The sequence below is a fragment of the Glossina fuscipes genome, unplaced genomic scaffold, assembly GCF_014805625.2.
Source record: "Glossina fuscipes isolate IAEA_lab_2018 unplaced genomic scaffold, Yale_Gfus_2 28, whole genome shotgun sequence".
In the NCBI taxonomy this organism is placed as follows: domain Eukaryota; kingdom Metazoa; phylum Arthropoda; class Insecta; order Diptera; family Glossinidae; genus Glossina; species Glossina fuscipes.
The window spans coordinates 1,085,702-1,101,724 of record NW_023998423.1 but is presented as its reverse complement, the minus strand read 5'-3'; the positions used below and the strand labels follow the sequence as shown (position 1 = coordinate 1,101,724).

General features: G+C 32.2%; 1 protein-coding gene across 3 annotated transcripts in view; it reads right to left on the bottom strand.

Moving 5' to 3' along the window:
- The window catches only part of LOC119636794 (protein grainyhead), a 222,255-nt gene extending 211,618 nt beyond the window's left edge, over positions 1–10,637 (bottom strand). For all 3 annotated transcript variants that reach the window (XM_038032401.1, XM_038032404.1, XM_038032402.1), the window contains exon 1: positions 10,512–10,637. The gene's annotated coding sequence lies outside the window, so the exon portion shown is untranslated. The remainder of the gene's footprint in view (positions 1–10,511) is intronic.
- Positions 10,638–16,023: the final 5,386 nt, after the last annotated feature.

The following is a 16,023-nucleotide window of genomic DNA, read 5'->3' as shown; positions in this document are numbered from 1 at the left end:
AAAAAAAAAAAAAAAAAAAAAAAAAAAAAAAAAAAAACAATCAAAGTCGTACAATAATTTGTTTTTTTTTTTTTTGCGTTGGCGCGCAGACAAATGCAACATTCAGCTAACAGAAAACAGAAAACTAAGTAATGCAATCAACATCTCGCAACAACACAATAATAGCATATATTCGTACATGCACTTATATACATGAGATAAAGCAAAATAAACGAAACAAAAGCTATAAAAAAATATGTAAAGCAATAACAACAACTAACAAGTACTCGTATGAATATATGTGCGGTGCGCTGCACAACCGTTTAACTAAATCTAAAGAGAATGGAATAAATTTGTTCATATGTGTCTGTATTTTTTTACATTTATATAACATTTTTTTTGTTTACTAAAAAAAATTTTTTAATATTCAAAAATCGTAAAAAAACTAATCTCTAATAGAACGTCATTAACTTATAACTTTAAGGGTCGCTGTCTGATAGAATAACTGTGCTTTATTCGCAAATAAGAACGTTCTGCAACGCCGCTTCTTAGCAGTGGACAGGCGACAGGGCAGGTTGCTTCCAACCTTTCCGGTTCATTTTTTTTTTTTTTTTTTTTACATATCTAACTCGTCATCTAACAAAGAGGCCCTGCGCTTTTTTTAAATTTATATCTAATAGAATTTATTTAAAAGAGCTAGTAATGTATTAATAATTGCAATTTATTGCTCATTATTCATAATAAAGGAATATATTAAGTGCAAAACGATTGCCTTTTCAAATTATGTTTATCTATCTACAGCCACTTTCAAAATTTTAACCAATCCTTCAATTTTGTGTTGAAATACCAAGACCCTCTATTTGAAATAACAGCATTGTTTGAGGTTTACTTAACTCTTCGCCTTTCTAATCTTTTTGCTTCTACCTACAATATCCGATATCCTTAATAATATCGGTTCTAGGTAGACATAGGAGTTGGTGCGAAAAATGCACGCAATCGACGCAGAACCAAAAAAGGTTAATTTAAATTTTTAATATTTTTTTTTCCACTGGTAAATGTCGAATGAACTAAACAGCTCGACTTTGTGGTTTCTTTTTATTTCAATGCCCAGCATTGCTTAATACAACAGGGCAATATTATGTGATCCTAAGCATAGTTTGAAACATTGTTGCATTCCTTTAACTGGAAGCATCACTCGTTTAATTGTTTATATTAATATATTTGATACGAAAATGTTACCACGGACTACGCCCAAATTTCAGGGGTAAACAATTCTAAATATTTCAATTGATCAATTTTTTTTTTATTGGCTTAAATGAATGAATGAGACTTTAAATGCATTTTTCTCGAAAGATGATTAATTTTCATTTTTTTCATTCAGAGCCACTTTGAAGCACCATTTTCTTCATTTACTACCTACAATAATTTCGATAAACTAATTTAAGCTTTATTCCCCTTTTGATTCGAAAATAGACCTTTTTCACTCAAGCACTCCTCAGTTACACACAAATCAATGTCGTAAAAATATTCTGTGGATTTCTTTCTGTAGGACGCAGATTAAAAGCTTTTTTTCAATTCATGTTTGGATCAGGCAGATCTCCTTTTACTTTGGTAGCAGCTGCAGTCATTGCACACTCGACAAAGGCACAACAGTTATCGATTGAGCATACGCCCATTAGACTGCGGACATCTCCATACCGTTTTCATTTCCTTCACGTCTACCCGACCGTCATCATATTGCACGAATGTGGGACATTTCCTAAGTGATTGTTAAAAAAAAAAAGGTTTTTTCTACGTACGGTAGATGTCCTTAAATTGAACATGCCTCGCCAGAAAGAGGCCGCTGTTGCTATTTTTACTATTCTTTCTAACATAACCTTTTTTTTACGAGTAGCTAAACGTACGCTTTACTATCTTTTCAAATATTATTAGCCTATTGCCGTTGCCTGTGTCCAAAAAAAATTGTCTAGTGCCTTTTTAGGCTGTCGGAGTTATCTACTCCCTTAATGAAAAAAATTTCTTATGATGACTAATCGTAGCTTGCCATAGAACATTCCGTGTTCACGAAGAACTTGATATATTAGTTATGCTATGAATGACTAACGTTCAGTAATCCCTTTCCAGGCCAGATGCAAGGAACGAGCGTTACATAGAAGGGACCTTAGTCCGACAATAAACGATTTCTTCAGGATGACAATAACGCTTCTCGCTTTCATCCTCGACCGAGGAGAAAATGAAAAATGCTGCGGCATAGATCAATCATGTACGTGTGCGGATGTATGCATGTATGATATTAGTAACTGTAATGCATGTATGATATTAGTAAGTGAACGAGTCATAGTGAAGAATGCTATTTCATCGAATTGGTGTTTACGTTTCGTATAAGTATCTTATATCGGAATCTTCTAATATTCATAACTTTTTCACGTTTTTACTTTCATTAAATACATTTTAAAAGTAAATAAACGATTTTTCAAATCCGAGATATGACATCACTGTAATCGTAAATAAATAAATAAATAAACTAATATGATGCTTACACAGTCGGTTGCGCGATGCTAACAGAACTCAATAGACGCGAAACAAATGTCGCTTTATATAAGCAGCGATAATGAAATCACGGAAGAAGAACACAGCAAAATGTTACAAAAAAGAAATGGAAAGGAACGAGAAGTCGACTCTAAACTTTTATGCGTTCGCTAATGATATCTATATATTATTATATGTGAGTTTATAGACAAAGGGCTTTCACTGATTTATTAACGTTACCTTAAAAATTTTACTTAAAGAAAGGGAATTTAAGAACGTTTTTTATATTACAAGCGAGAAATCGGAATCGCAATATTAGCGGGCAGTTAGACCATAGGCTAAATGGGAGGAGAAATGGACATGTGCACTGATGTGAAGACAAACGATATGCTAGGTCGATGAAAGAACGGACAACTACACTAAAAGACGTGCACACATGAATGGAACTAGCACTTGAATGCATTGATAAACGAATGGATAGCAAGGACGAACGTTGGAAAAAGGGAATGATTAGACAAAAATGTGGAGAAATGAGTATACGAATAAACGGACGGACGGACGCACAAGCGATCAGATGGGAAAAGTTGACGGTCGAACAGAGAGGAGGATAGGCGAATACTGAACGAACGAAGATGCGAATGGTAACTGGGCAGACGAACAGACTTAATTGCGGATGGATATACGCATGAAAGCGTAGACGGATGGTTGGACTTGACGAGCAGACGGTTAAGTATTCGGACGAATCCACGGCTGGACAGAAAGTCTAACGAGTGTATGGATAGACGTACAAACGAGGAAGACGTACATATGGTTGAGTACACTCCGCGGAAAGAAAAAAAACAAAAGACGGCCCCACGGCGAGATAGTGAAATGTATAAAATTAATTCATTTATACAAATAAACGCTTGAAAGATTAAAGATATCCTGTCGTTTAATCCATTAGTCTGTTCTTTGCCAAGATTGATTATTTCTAAATAATTGTCTTGATCGCTGCTGAGAGGCGATTCCGGTTAACGAAATATCTACTAAACATTTCACGTAACCCAAAAAATTTTAAATTAATTTTAAACTTTTGCGTATAATTTTATTACTTCAGTTTATTATTTCTGTAACTGCAAGAATGCATTTTAGCTTGAAAAACATTTGCACTCTCGTGAACTGTGAGAGTATCGTAAATTTTTTTTTGCTTTAGGCGAAAATCTAGAGGAAAATAAATCAAAAATCTGAATAATGTTTTTTTAAATAACTTTAAGTATCTAACTAACTGTTGAGTGGAATACAAACTACATAAGTCAAACATAAAATTGAAAATTTATTCATGTTTACACCCAACGTTGGAGAATAGATTTACTTTGTCATGTTTGCTATATGTATAGCACCCACAAATAGGCTTCAGACGCAAAAAAAAAGAAAAAGAAAAAAACTATAAAGTAAAAGATTTCTGCACAAGCACTTGCATTCGAAACGATTCACGGTTTTGGCCTATCTGCTGCAGATCTTAATGTTTTTCGCTATAACTCTGAATTGAGGAAAAAAATTTAACATTAGACAAAGCTTAGTCGAAAAGTTTATTATGTTACGGGACTCGGGCAAGAAAACAATATTCATCTGATGATGGTTTCTTTGAAATTATAGCAAACCTATTTGATCCACACTAAAGTTTATTTTTTCTGATTTTTCTTAACTCCTTCTATTCTATTTTATCATTCTTTCTTGAAAAGAAAAAAAAAAAAAAAAGAAAAAAATGAAACTTACAAAAGATGGAAAATAAATCAAAAAAGAGAAAATTAAAGCATAAGAGAAAATGTTTTATAAAAAACTTTAATTTCAGACTGTGTACCATAATGACGATAAAAAAAAATTAGAAGTAAGAACAAAATAAAGAAAACAAAACAGAAGAAAAAAAGATAAAGTTAAAAATGAAAAAGTAACAACTTTAAGATCATGATGTGTTAGTTGCTGTTGTTGTCGATAAAACCAAGTGAAGAACGAGGAACGTAAACATAATAAAAACCAAAGACGACGAAAAGGTTGAGAATGACATGAAACTAAAATTGATGCTGTGAGTTAATGCGGAAAACCATATAGAGAAACTAATACATACACGCACACACAAACCTCTAACTTTACAACGAGAACTTTAGCAGCAAAGTCAAGAGAAGGAGAGTAAAAAAGTTTATTTCTTGCAAACATAAAATGTAGTCTTAACTCTCCCATGGTGCATATACCTACACTACTCTATAGATACAAAATGTTTTTATCGTTTTTTGTCGAGCAGTGGTGAAAAAAAAATAAATAAAATTAACAACAACAACGACGACGACAACAACAAGAACTACAGCGTACAAAGAAATGTAGCTGCAGCATGAAGTCAACAAAGCACGAATGCAAGATCAGATCACCTTTTGAGATGCCTTTACAGACCTCCATTGCCAGGCTTACCAAATACTAAAACTGAACAAAATCCAAAAAAAAAAAACAAACAAATAAGAAAAAAAAAAAGAAAAGATATACAAGAGCGTACCAACTACCTCCCTCTGGCCTTACAAACACCTAAGAAATCAGAAAATGAGGTTGCGCTGTATAAAAAAAGGCTGCTTTGCTATGCTGGGTGTATGGACCACGAACGTAAGAAGAATGAATGCATTTTAAATGCACTTAAGAGTAACCCACACACACACGCAGACATATATATACTTATACATGTATATATATATATATATGTATATATATATATATATAAACTTACTTGTGCACATTGATACACACATACATAAACATGAACAAGTAGGTAAGAAATGGAAAGGCCACGTTAGTGTAGCCAAGAAAACAGGGTGTTGTACACATCTATCTGTATATAATATAATGAACAAACAAAAGATTTAAGACACAAACTCGATGTAATTCACCCATTATTACAAGAAAAATGTTTTGAAAAAAAAAACAATTTATAAAACAAAAAACTTTCGAAAGTCAAACAGGAGTTTTTTTTACTGCTGGTTTACTTTTTTCCTTTTCTTTTTTTATTTTCCTTAATTTTCGGTTTTCCATTAAATATAAAAACCAGAAGACAATATCTGCAGGATTTTTTCGTGTTTTTTTTTTTTTTTTTTTTGTTTTTCGTATTTTATTATTGCAGATTACTCTTCACTACCCCAACCATCCAAAATGTTCAATTAACTTTTATGGAAATTTATAGAGTCTTTGACTTAACACTCAACCAACTTTCTCAACCAACGACGACAACAACGACGAATCTTTCACCAGTTGAGAAAAGAAAGAAAAAGATGCCGAAAAAAAGAAAAAGACATGCATGTGTGTACAGGTAAAAGAAAACGCAATGTTTATATACAACGTTACAGCAGCAACTCAAATAATTACAACAACACCAACAACAAAAATACGATCATAGAAATGGCAAATGTTAAGAAAATTATATTAAAAAAAAAATATATATATATAAAAATAAAAAAAAGAAAATAATAATAAATGCGTTAAAGATAAAGATAGTCTTATGGAAAAGAGAAAAATAAGTTATTAACCCACGGGGAGAGGAGCCATGATAGTCGCATTGATAGTAAGAAAAAATTGTTTTTGCACTTTTGAAAGGACGTTTTTAATAATTTTTTTCATTATTTTCATTGAATTTTTCTTACAATAATAAAAATTAAAAAAATAAATAAATACTGTATCAAAATCTATGACGAATCGCATTAAAATTAAAAGAAAATTTCAATTGCGATTCAATTTCATTTCGATTTGCTTGGGGCAAACCTTTCTAGGTTTGTTACCAAGTTTTCATGTAACTGTAAAGATAACAACGACAAAATGATTTCGCGCCCATTACTACATGATGCTTGGATAATTAAAGCAAGACAGTGTCCCGACAGATGAATGAATGCTTTGACTTAACTTGCTAGCTTAGCGAATACGCCACAGAGCCTTTATGCTTAAGCTCTTTTCTTTCATTTCTATCAAAAATTTTACTCGATAAAAAGTAGTCTCAATCTTGAATATATCTCTCATATAATATGTACACTGTTTCTCCACTTTTCATCCGCTAAATAAGAATCGAAAATTATTATAAGAAACATCATTTAGCGCGCTCGCCTTACCTAATACATGTTTCCGATTTTCATAGGGTCGTGCCTTTCAAGATATCCTATAGAATGAAGCGGCAAAATCTAAGCGGACCAAATGAATATGTTGTCTACAGAAGAATAATGTTATTAAGCTTTGGTAGAATAACATCAATTTTATGAAGAAAATAAAAATCCGGAGAAGAAGAACGAAAAAAGGACGAAAGTAATTGCCAAAAAGGAGGAAAAGTAATTAAAGATATCAATCATCAAAGGAAGTCGAAGAAAGAACGAGTGGAACTGTTCATATCGAAGAAAAAGGAAGAAGAGAGAGGCGGAAAAAGCTAAGAAATAAAAGCAAGAAAGAAAACAAGAAAAGTAATAACAAATAAATGCAACTGATACCCGCACGATTAAAAAGAGGATAAAAGGCAAATGGAATCGTCTGAAGAGAGCAAGCAAAAATGGAAAGAAACAAAGAAAGAAATCAAGGACAGTAGAAAGCGACAAGAAAAAAGCAGAAAGCAGAAAAAAGAAATCCAGGGAAATGAGGAGAAGCGAAGGGAAAAATATTCTTACTAGCCATAAATAACACACAGAAAGAAAGAAAGAAATAAACGGAAAAAAGCAGCCAAAAAAAAGCAATCAAAAGCAAAAAAAAACAGAAAAATCGGGTAGAGACCACGAAACTAAAAAGAGGAAGAGAAAAGAATAGAGAAAGGAAGACAAAAAAGAACAGAAAGAGGATGAAAGATGCGAAGCATATAGAAACAATAAAAATTCGGAGAATTTCACTATCCCGAATTTCGTTAAATCATCTCATTCCATTTGTCCGAGGCCATTACCAGCTCATATATAAACAACAAAAAGGGGATAAAAGAAGCGAAGCAAGAAGAAGCAATAAGAGAAGAAATCAGAGAAATCGAACTACCTCCAGAACCGTTAAATTATTTCATTCCAGTTGCCCGAGAACCGGAAGAAGTAAAGAAGTTCACCAGCGAACAGTTAGGGGCTTAACTTGTTTGCCAAGTTAGATGATTGGAAAGCTTTTGTTAAATCCAAAAGTGTTCAATTCACGATGCCTGACCACCCCTACGCAACATATTTTTAAATAATTTTTAATCGTTAAACTCATAAATTTAATTTTAAGTTTCCTTTTTATTTGTTTCTTTTTTCTTCTTAAACATTGTTCGTAGCAAATTGTTGAGAAAGAATTGTGGCCGCGTGCATGCCAGTGAATTGCTTTGCATTTATTTTGCGTCCGTGAAAATTTGCAGCAACAGGAGACCTGCGGACAATCTTATATACGGATACGTTTGAATTCGTTTGGAACTTGACATGAAGTGAAAGTACGTATATACTTTGCGATACCTCCTAAGCGAGTTTCCGGAAAAATTGGTATATTCCGGAGCTAGTTTTATTTGAAGAAAGCCGTCTTAATAAAAGCTAATTGAAAAGCGATTTCAAAATCCAAATATCTGAAACTCTACGTAAGTACAACGGGTAGAGGGTACAAGAAGAATTGTCATATATTTTTTGATGCAAGTAAACGACAGAAACCAAAAGAAGAAATAATTAAATTCTTAAGGCTTGTCTTTCTCTTTTGCGACGCACGTTCAATAAAATTGATGACGAATGTTGAAAAGGCGCGCACATTCGCGCCTATTCGTTAACTGTTCTAAAAATGACGTAAGTGTTAAGTCTTAGAAAGTTGCGATGGTTACTTGGCGCGTAACGAATAAAAGAAGAGAACGGACCTTTTAAAAATTCTCATCGGTGTGTACCAATTTAATACAGATAAAAACATAAGCAAATAAGCCAAAGTACAAAGCTATTAGTAGGAAATACGTCTCGAATTTTTTTTTTTCTGCAAATGAAAGGCAATCTCAAGCCAATAACAAAAGAAAACCGATTAATGTGCTATTTCTCAGCTCATCATAGAGCCTCCAGCTCACCATTGAACTCTAGTTATGGTTCCATTAGACAAGATTTTTGACTTCTTGTATCAACTTCAATAAAAAATGTCGTTTTGCTTGCGGCATTTTCCCTGCAATTATTGATAATTTTATGATCTTCTAGTCTTGGGAGGTTACTAATAGTTATAATACTCATTTTTTTTCTAATTTTTTTTGTCTCCTAATCGAAAGCTTCTCGTTCCGTCGTAATACATATATAGCCATCTATATATATATATATATATATACATATATTGCCATCGAAGACATGGAAATGTTACGCAAAGTAGATATTTTTTCTTAACCTACGAGCTAAATGGGAAGAGTCGTGTTACTCAATAGGTATCGGACTAATGTCTGCAATTGCAGTCAGCATCAAGGCCATATGGTACACTATGCTAAACTGCTACAAACAATTTACGGTCCAGAATAAATAACTTTTATTTTTTCGAGTAGAGGATCGGTTTTTCTACGAATCGATTCGTTTAGCCGAGGCCGCAGTAACCTTAAGTTGGATTTTTTTTTGTCTTCTTTATATAACCAATCAAAGGACGTCCTCTGTACCCGTAACATAGTGATGGTCAGGCAAAGGTGAAGACGGGAAGGGAAATAGGGATGCGGCCGCATCGTGCCGGGTGCAGTGCGCTCAATCAGCAAGTGTTACGCCTATATCAACTGAACAGTCGCTGAACATAGCTAAAGCCAAAGTAAAGTCTACAGTCTACTGTTTGAAGTGGCAAGTAGTAACTTAGTGTACGATTCTTACCTATTCGACTACTCTTGCGGACAAAACTGCGGATATAGTTGCGAATATACTCTCTGTAAATGATTTTATTGATAACTTGATGTGATTTGAATTTAAAGCCTTGAACAAAATTCTTTTCTTAAGTTTAGCCACTGATTAGAAAAATGCAAGATAATATGCAATAGCTCTTTGCAAAAAAATCTGACTTCCATCGCCACCAAAGGGTTAATTTGCTCATTTCATTTATATAAAATTTTAGCAGAGGAGCCGTATATTACTTTTATACTATATTAACGTTACAACATCATGTGAAATGCATGCTAAGGCCAACAAAGCGTTGGTGTGCAAGCTTAAGAGATTCGGTTGTCGAAAAATTATTTTTCCTTTCGGAAAGTTAAATAGATATCAACCAAGAAATGTTAATGGAAGCCTTACGCTAAGATTTGATCCACGCGTGCAGAAGTCTCAATATTTTTTAGGTCACTGAATATAAGATAATAATTTAATCACTTTTATTGTAATGACTTTTCGAAATCATTGTTGAGGGACGATAAATGGAAGTGAAAACTGTATAGATTTCTTACTACTTAGCGTTTTCTATGGAAGTTTAGGTAGAGAGCATTTAAACTTCGTTTTAAACCTTATTTGGCATTTTCTCGATTACCTTTTTCACTTATATTTTTCCTTTTTTTTTTTGGTTAAGAAATACAAAAACAATTCCGGCATGATAAAGAGCAAAAGAAATAAACCAAACTAACGAACGTATACGATACTTGGTAACAGCAACAACGACTACTTAGGCATGTTTCAGTCTAAAGGAAAAGAAGAAGTAGATAAAGACGAAGGCGAAGACGAAGAAGCAGACGAAGAATGGTGAAGAGGTGAGCGTCTGTATATGTGGAGAGACTTGAACACATGAAACTACATAAAGTTGATGTTGTTGTTTAAAGCTTGTTTCTTAATGTTTGTGTTTTTTTTTTTATATATATTTTGTTTTGTGTGCTGTTGTATATGTGACGATTAAAGATTTTTAATGCCAAAATAAATGAAAATAAATATAAATGAAAGAAAAAATTCGTTTAAAAAAAAGAGGCGCGAATTAATAACAAAATAAAAATTTAATAACATTTGATAAAACCAAAAAAAAACAAAACAGTTTACGTCTTGCAATAAAAACGGTTTAGAAAAAGCAGCAACAACAAAAAGGAAACGCTATTAACTTACGTAAGTTGCTGGTGAGGAAAATCACAGTTTGTTTATGATGTTTGTAATAAGGAACAGCAGCAGCAACAGCAACATTTGTTTAATGTACAATAAATAAATAAATTTAAGGCACTTTTTTTTTATTTTGTTGTTAAGGTTTCTTTCTCTTTTTTTAATAACTTTTATTGGCACTTTTTTTAATTTTAATTAAATTTTATTACTTTTACATATAAAAGAATTCACTTTTCTTTAAAAAAAAAAAAAAAAGAGAAAAATAAATAAATAAATAAAATAAAAATAAATGATCGGAAATCGTTTGCTTGACTATGGCAGATATTGTTAAGTTTCTTGTTACAACTTTTATCACATTTAATGGGTTTTTATTGAAATTTTCTTATAAAAAATTTTAGTAAATTTTTTCTTGTAATATTTATTTATTTTTTTTATTATTATTATTTTTTTTGTTAATTCACGAAATCACATACGACTCTCGTACTCAAGTAGAGTCACTGACGCTTAAACGTTATGTATTGAGCCGCGTTAACTCACAAGCCACTGCACCGCTGGAATTTTTGTTACTTTTTTCCACTTCTTGCGTTTTATATTCCTCCTCGTTGTTGTTGCTTTTTTTCTCTTGCTATTATTGTATTTATTGTTGTTGTTTTTGTTGTTGGATTGCTTTGGTACACAAACTGTTGACGTTTATTTCTTTTTTCTTATAACACCGAACACATACAGCGTGCACTGGAAGAAAAATTCTTCAAAAAGTTTTCTTAAACATTACACGATTTTTTTTTTTATATATATAAAAAGTATTCAATAATTAAATTTTGCATTAAACAAAAATTTGATATTTGCTGTTATTATTGTTGTTATTTCTATCTTTTACGTTGTTCCGTATTTTCTTATTTTCAAGCAGCGCTCTCTAGTGGTGAGTATTAATTTGTTATGTTTTCCTTGCCTGCTTCGTTTCTTATCTTTTGTTTTAACTTAGGTTAACATTACAGCATCACTTCTCATGAAAAATTAGCACTTTTTTTCTTCACTTACATACGCGCAACTATAGTTTGTTAAAATTATTACAATTTTTTTTCTCCCACATTGTGATATAAACAAAACAAAAAAAAAGCTGCTTTTAAGCAAAAGATTTTTCCAAAATAATATTAACCAAAAAAAACAAAAAACGGAAAAGAAATAAACGAAACGAGAAATTTCTAACGTTACGAGGGGAATATTATGGACTTGTTTGCGTCGAACGTATGAAAAACTCGTTGTAGACGGTGAACGTTGATGTTAAAGAACGTGTAGTCATGTAGATACCTAAAATTTACTAATAGTGTTCTCTTGTGCAACGCTCTACACGCTCTTTCTCTCTTCGCAATACTCACACAACGTTGGAATTTCCTTTCAAGTATTGGTAATTATACACACATGCTGAACTCAGGTGTTTTGTATGCAGGTGTTGTTATTAGCGTTATTTAGTTATTGTATGTTATATATAGTGGGAGAATTTTGTTGCATGTATCTCCTTCTCTCTTTCTCTCTTCCTCTGTCTTTGTCTATCTCTGTTTCTCTATGTTTCTCTCTCGTTCACGGTCTTTCTCTCTCATTCTCTTTCTATAGCAATGTTAACCATGGTAATAGTAATGGTAAAAAGAGTTTTGTGTAAATGCTTTTTATGGTTTCATCTCGAGACGACATGCCTTACAGAGCTACACACAGATATACACCGATACATTCTCACCTGTTCTATGTAAGATCTAAAGCAGTGTTAGTAAAGTATAGCATGCCTATGTACCTGTACACTTATTCACTTATCGGCTCACTGGCTAAACAAACGACATTCGGATTGTCAGTTCGTTGGTTAAGCCAGAGGTATATACATCACCACCACCACCATTACCCGTACCGTCAACAGCAACAGTAAATAAAATACGGGCTTAAATGTTATATGTATCACGTAAAGTCAACTAGCGTTTGTTAAGCACGCTCCCAAATCCAATGTTTGCTCGTACGTTAGGCAGGCAGGCAAACTGGCACTCTGGCAAGCAGCCGATACATCAAAACGACGAAGTAAGGAGTGTAATGTTTTCTGTGTTATTGCTTATAGCTGTAGCTGTGATCGTTATTGTGCGGAGTGCACATAGGAGTACATGTGCGTGCAACAAGCAGAAAAAAGTTAGAAAATAAATAAAAAAGTCAAAGAGTCAACAAATCTGAGATCTCAGAGACGTTGTTTTAAAAAACGGGGGGAAATCGAAATAAAGTCGTGTAAAATAATACCAATACAAAAGACTTAAGAAGCAAACTTCTGGATCGTATAATAACTTGACCACTTGGACTAGCGAACTTTGCAAAAAATATTTGACACTTTTTAAGCGTATTTTTTAAAAAGCCCAGTTTATTTTTATAAATATTTTTCGACAAGAAATTTTATTCTTTTTGCAAAATTTTTCAATAACTTAAATAAGGGAATTTTTCATATTTTTGAAGTATATTGAGTTTAGATTGTTTTTTAATATTTTTCAAGCAAACTTAAAGAAAAATATTAAGTAGTTATACAACCACTTTTAAATAATTTTACAAAAAATCTAGAACAAAAATATGTATATATTTTTTTTTTTTTGGTGTAATTTTGAAGCAATTAAAAAAGTTTTTTTAGGTAATATAAAACCATATAACGAAAAAATAATCATAAAATTCTTTTATGTTTATTGATTGTCAATATACTTTGTAAACAAGTTTGCAAAGTGCGGATTTAAATGCTAACACATAATTTGAATCATACACTCTTCTGTGTTGGAAACTCTACCTGACCTGGAGTACTTAGTTGCGATCCTTCTTTTTACATGTTTGAAAAAAATTGAATGCAATTTTTAAGATTTTCGAAGAAAGGTTTAAATTTTTTTAAGTCGAAAAAAACCAAAAAAAAAAGATGTTCAAGTACTTCACGTTATTTTGAAGACAATGAAAAGAAACTTAAAAAACTTTCTTACAAATTATTTTGAACGATTAAGCAAATAGTCGTGCAATATAAAAAAAAAATTAAAAAAAAAAAATGATTTAAGCAGTTAAAAAGGAAAACAAAATTTAAAAAACGTCCTTTTTTAACTTAAAAAGAAACTAGAAATAACAATATATATAAAAGAAAGACTTTTTATATACCTTAGAAGAATTTTGAAAATGTGTAAAAGATATTTAAAAAAAAAAGGTTTAAGCAATTAAAGGAAAAAACATTTTCAACAAGGAAGTCTGGTTGTGTCCAATTCATCAAGAAAGGAAGAATATTTCTAATCTGCCAATAAGCCTCTGCTAATAAGCCACTTGGCTTTTCATAATATTCAATTCAGCTCATGAATCGTTTTGAGATTCGAGTGACGGTTTTAAAACATATCAAAGCAAGAATACAATTTCAAATTTCTTTCATTAATATGTTCGATATTAGTCAATGCTAAAGGCGTCGCCAACTTTTTTCTTAACTACTACTTCTTCAAATCTTGTCCCGCATATTGTCCATTGCGTGATTCGAAAGCTATTGAACCTTTAATGGGTCAATATTTATATATTCATTCGTATGTATTCTCATTAATATTCACGCTGTATCTGCTGTAAGGCATAACAAGTAATTGCAAAATTTTACCTGTTCTGAGCGTATTAAGCATCATTTAAGAAGGCTTAACATACAAACTGCAATTCGCTCTAAAATTTCTAAAGATTACTAAACTAAAAAATCACGCCACGGCACTGTTTTCTGATTTTATATATTTTTTCCGTTTCTTCTTTTTTTACTTTGTTTTCTTTTCTCTTTTTTTTTTTTTTGCTGGTTTTGTTAACCACTACAGTAAAATCAAAGTAAAAGGGTAACATTGACATAATACAAAGCAACAGCACTACGACCATCAAACAAATGAAATTGGAGAAAAAAAAAACAATTTATACAAAAAAAAACCATAAAAAGATAAAACTACTACAACAGTACCTGAGAGGCATTTTTTTTTTTTTCAGTTATATATTTGCTCGGGACTCATACAGTGAATGTGTAAACGCGCACATAATACATAAACATTTGTCCAAAAGCCACAATACACATACATGACCAACACATTTTCAAGCATCAAGAGAAAGAGCAAAAGATAAACAAGCGCAAACGTTCTCAATTCACTTTGGCCCGCTTAATACAATAGATGCAATCAGCTAAAATGAGACAATCACTTACACACATGACTACTACGCAGCACATGTTTTAGATGCTCTTTCTATACAAATACACACCTACATAAGACAGAAAGACAAACAGACAGACATATAATAATCATCTGAGCAAAAATGAATATATCTTAAGTTCAACTCGCATGTTTATAAACACACATACACACGCACATGCATATAAGAAAACGGACGCAAACATATACACAAGCATCCGAACAGACGTTTATACAATTACCCTGCTGCGTCTTTTGGGACTGCATGCAGTTAAAACTTAACGTTGCCATAAAAATAGTTTTAATATTGTAAATTGTTGTTTGTTGTTGTTATCGCTATTGCTGTTGCAGTTGGTGTATATTGCAATTTTTTCTGTGCTTTTATTGTGCTCTATGTGAGAATGTATGGATTTCTTTTGTTGTTATTGTTGTTGTTGTTGTTCGGTTCACCTTTCCATTTTCAATGTTTTACTATTTATTATTAGGTTTCAATTGTTTTCTTCATTTCTTTGGCAGACTTTTATAGAGAGCTAAGCACAGCGCACAAACACATACCCATGCAAAACTTAAAATCTTTACACATAAATTTTTTTATTTAACAATAAAAAATTCATAAGATTTAATAGTTTTTTACAAATGTAGTGAGTTAACCAAGTCGTTGTGTATGCGCAGCAATACAACTAAACAATACCTCGGTAATGTTGATAACTGTAGTGCTACTGCTGGCGATGGCGGTGGTGGTGGTGGTGGTGTTAGTTAGTATTAGTGTGTGATTTGTTAGTTAATAATAAAAATGTGTGCTGACACAGGCGCTCGAAATAGAGTAGAGTAGAATAAAGTATGGTATCGAGCAGTGAAGTGAAGTACAGAAGTGTGATGTATTGTGCGGTACTGTGTTAAGCATATGAGACGTGAACAAAACAAAAGACTTAAGTAACAAACTTGCACGCAATATCGAATGTCAATTTTCGTGTGTGAATGTATGGTTTTCAAAACGCAGGCACATACACACATACATATATATATATATATATATATATATATATATATATATATATATATGCACATGTACGCATTCATACAAAGAGAGACAAAGTACCGCAGCTAATGCTTAAATTTTATTTAGCGGTTCAGCCCGGGAGTAGCGAGCACAAATTCAATACTACTGTTGTCCTTTTTTTTGTTCTTTTTTTGACACCCAACAACAACAACAACAACAACAATAGCAAAAATATCAGCAGCAGTTATAGATGAACGGAAACAAAACATGCAACAATAACGCTACGGGAAGGTAATGCAGCAACATTAGCATCACAACTCAGTACTCGACT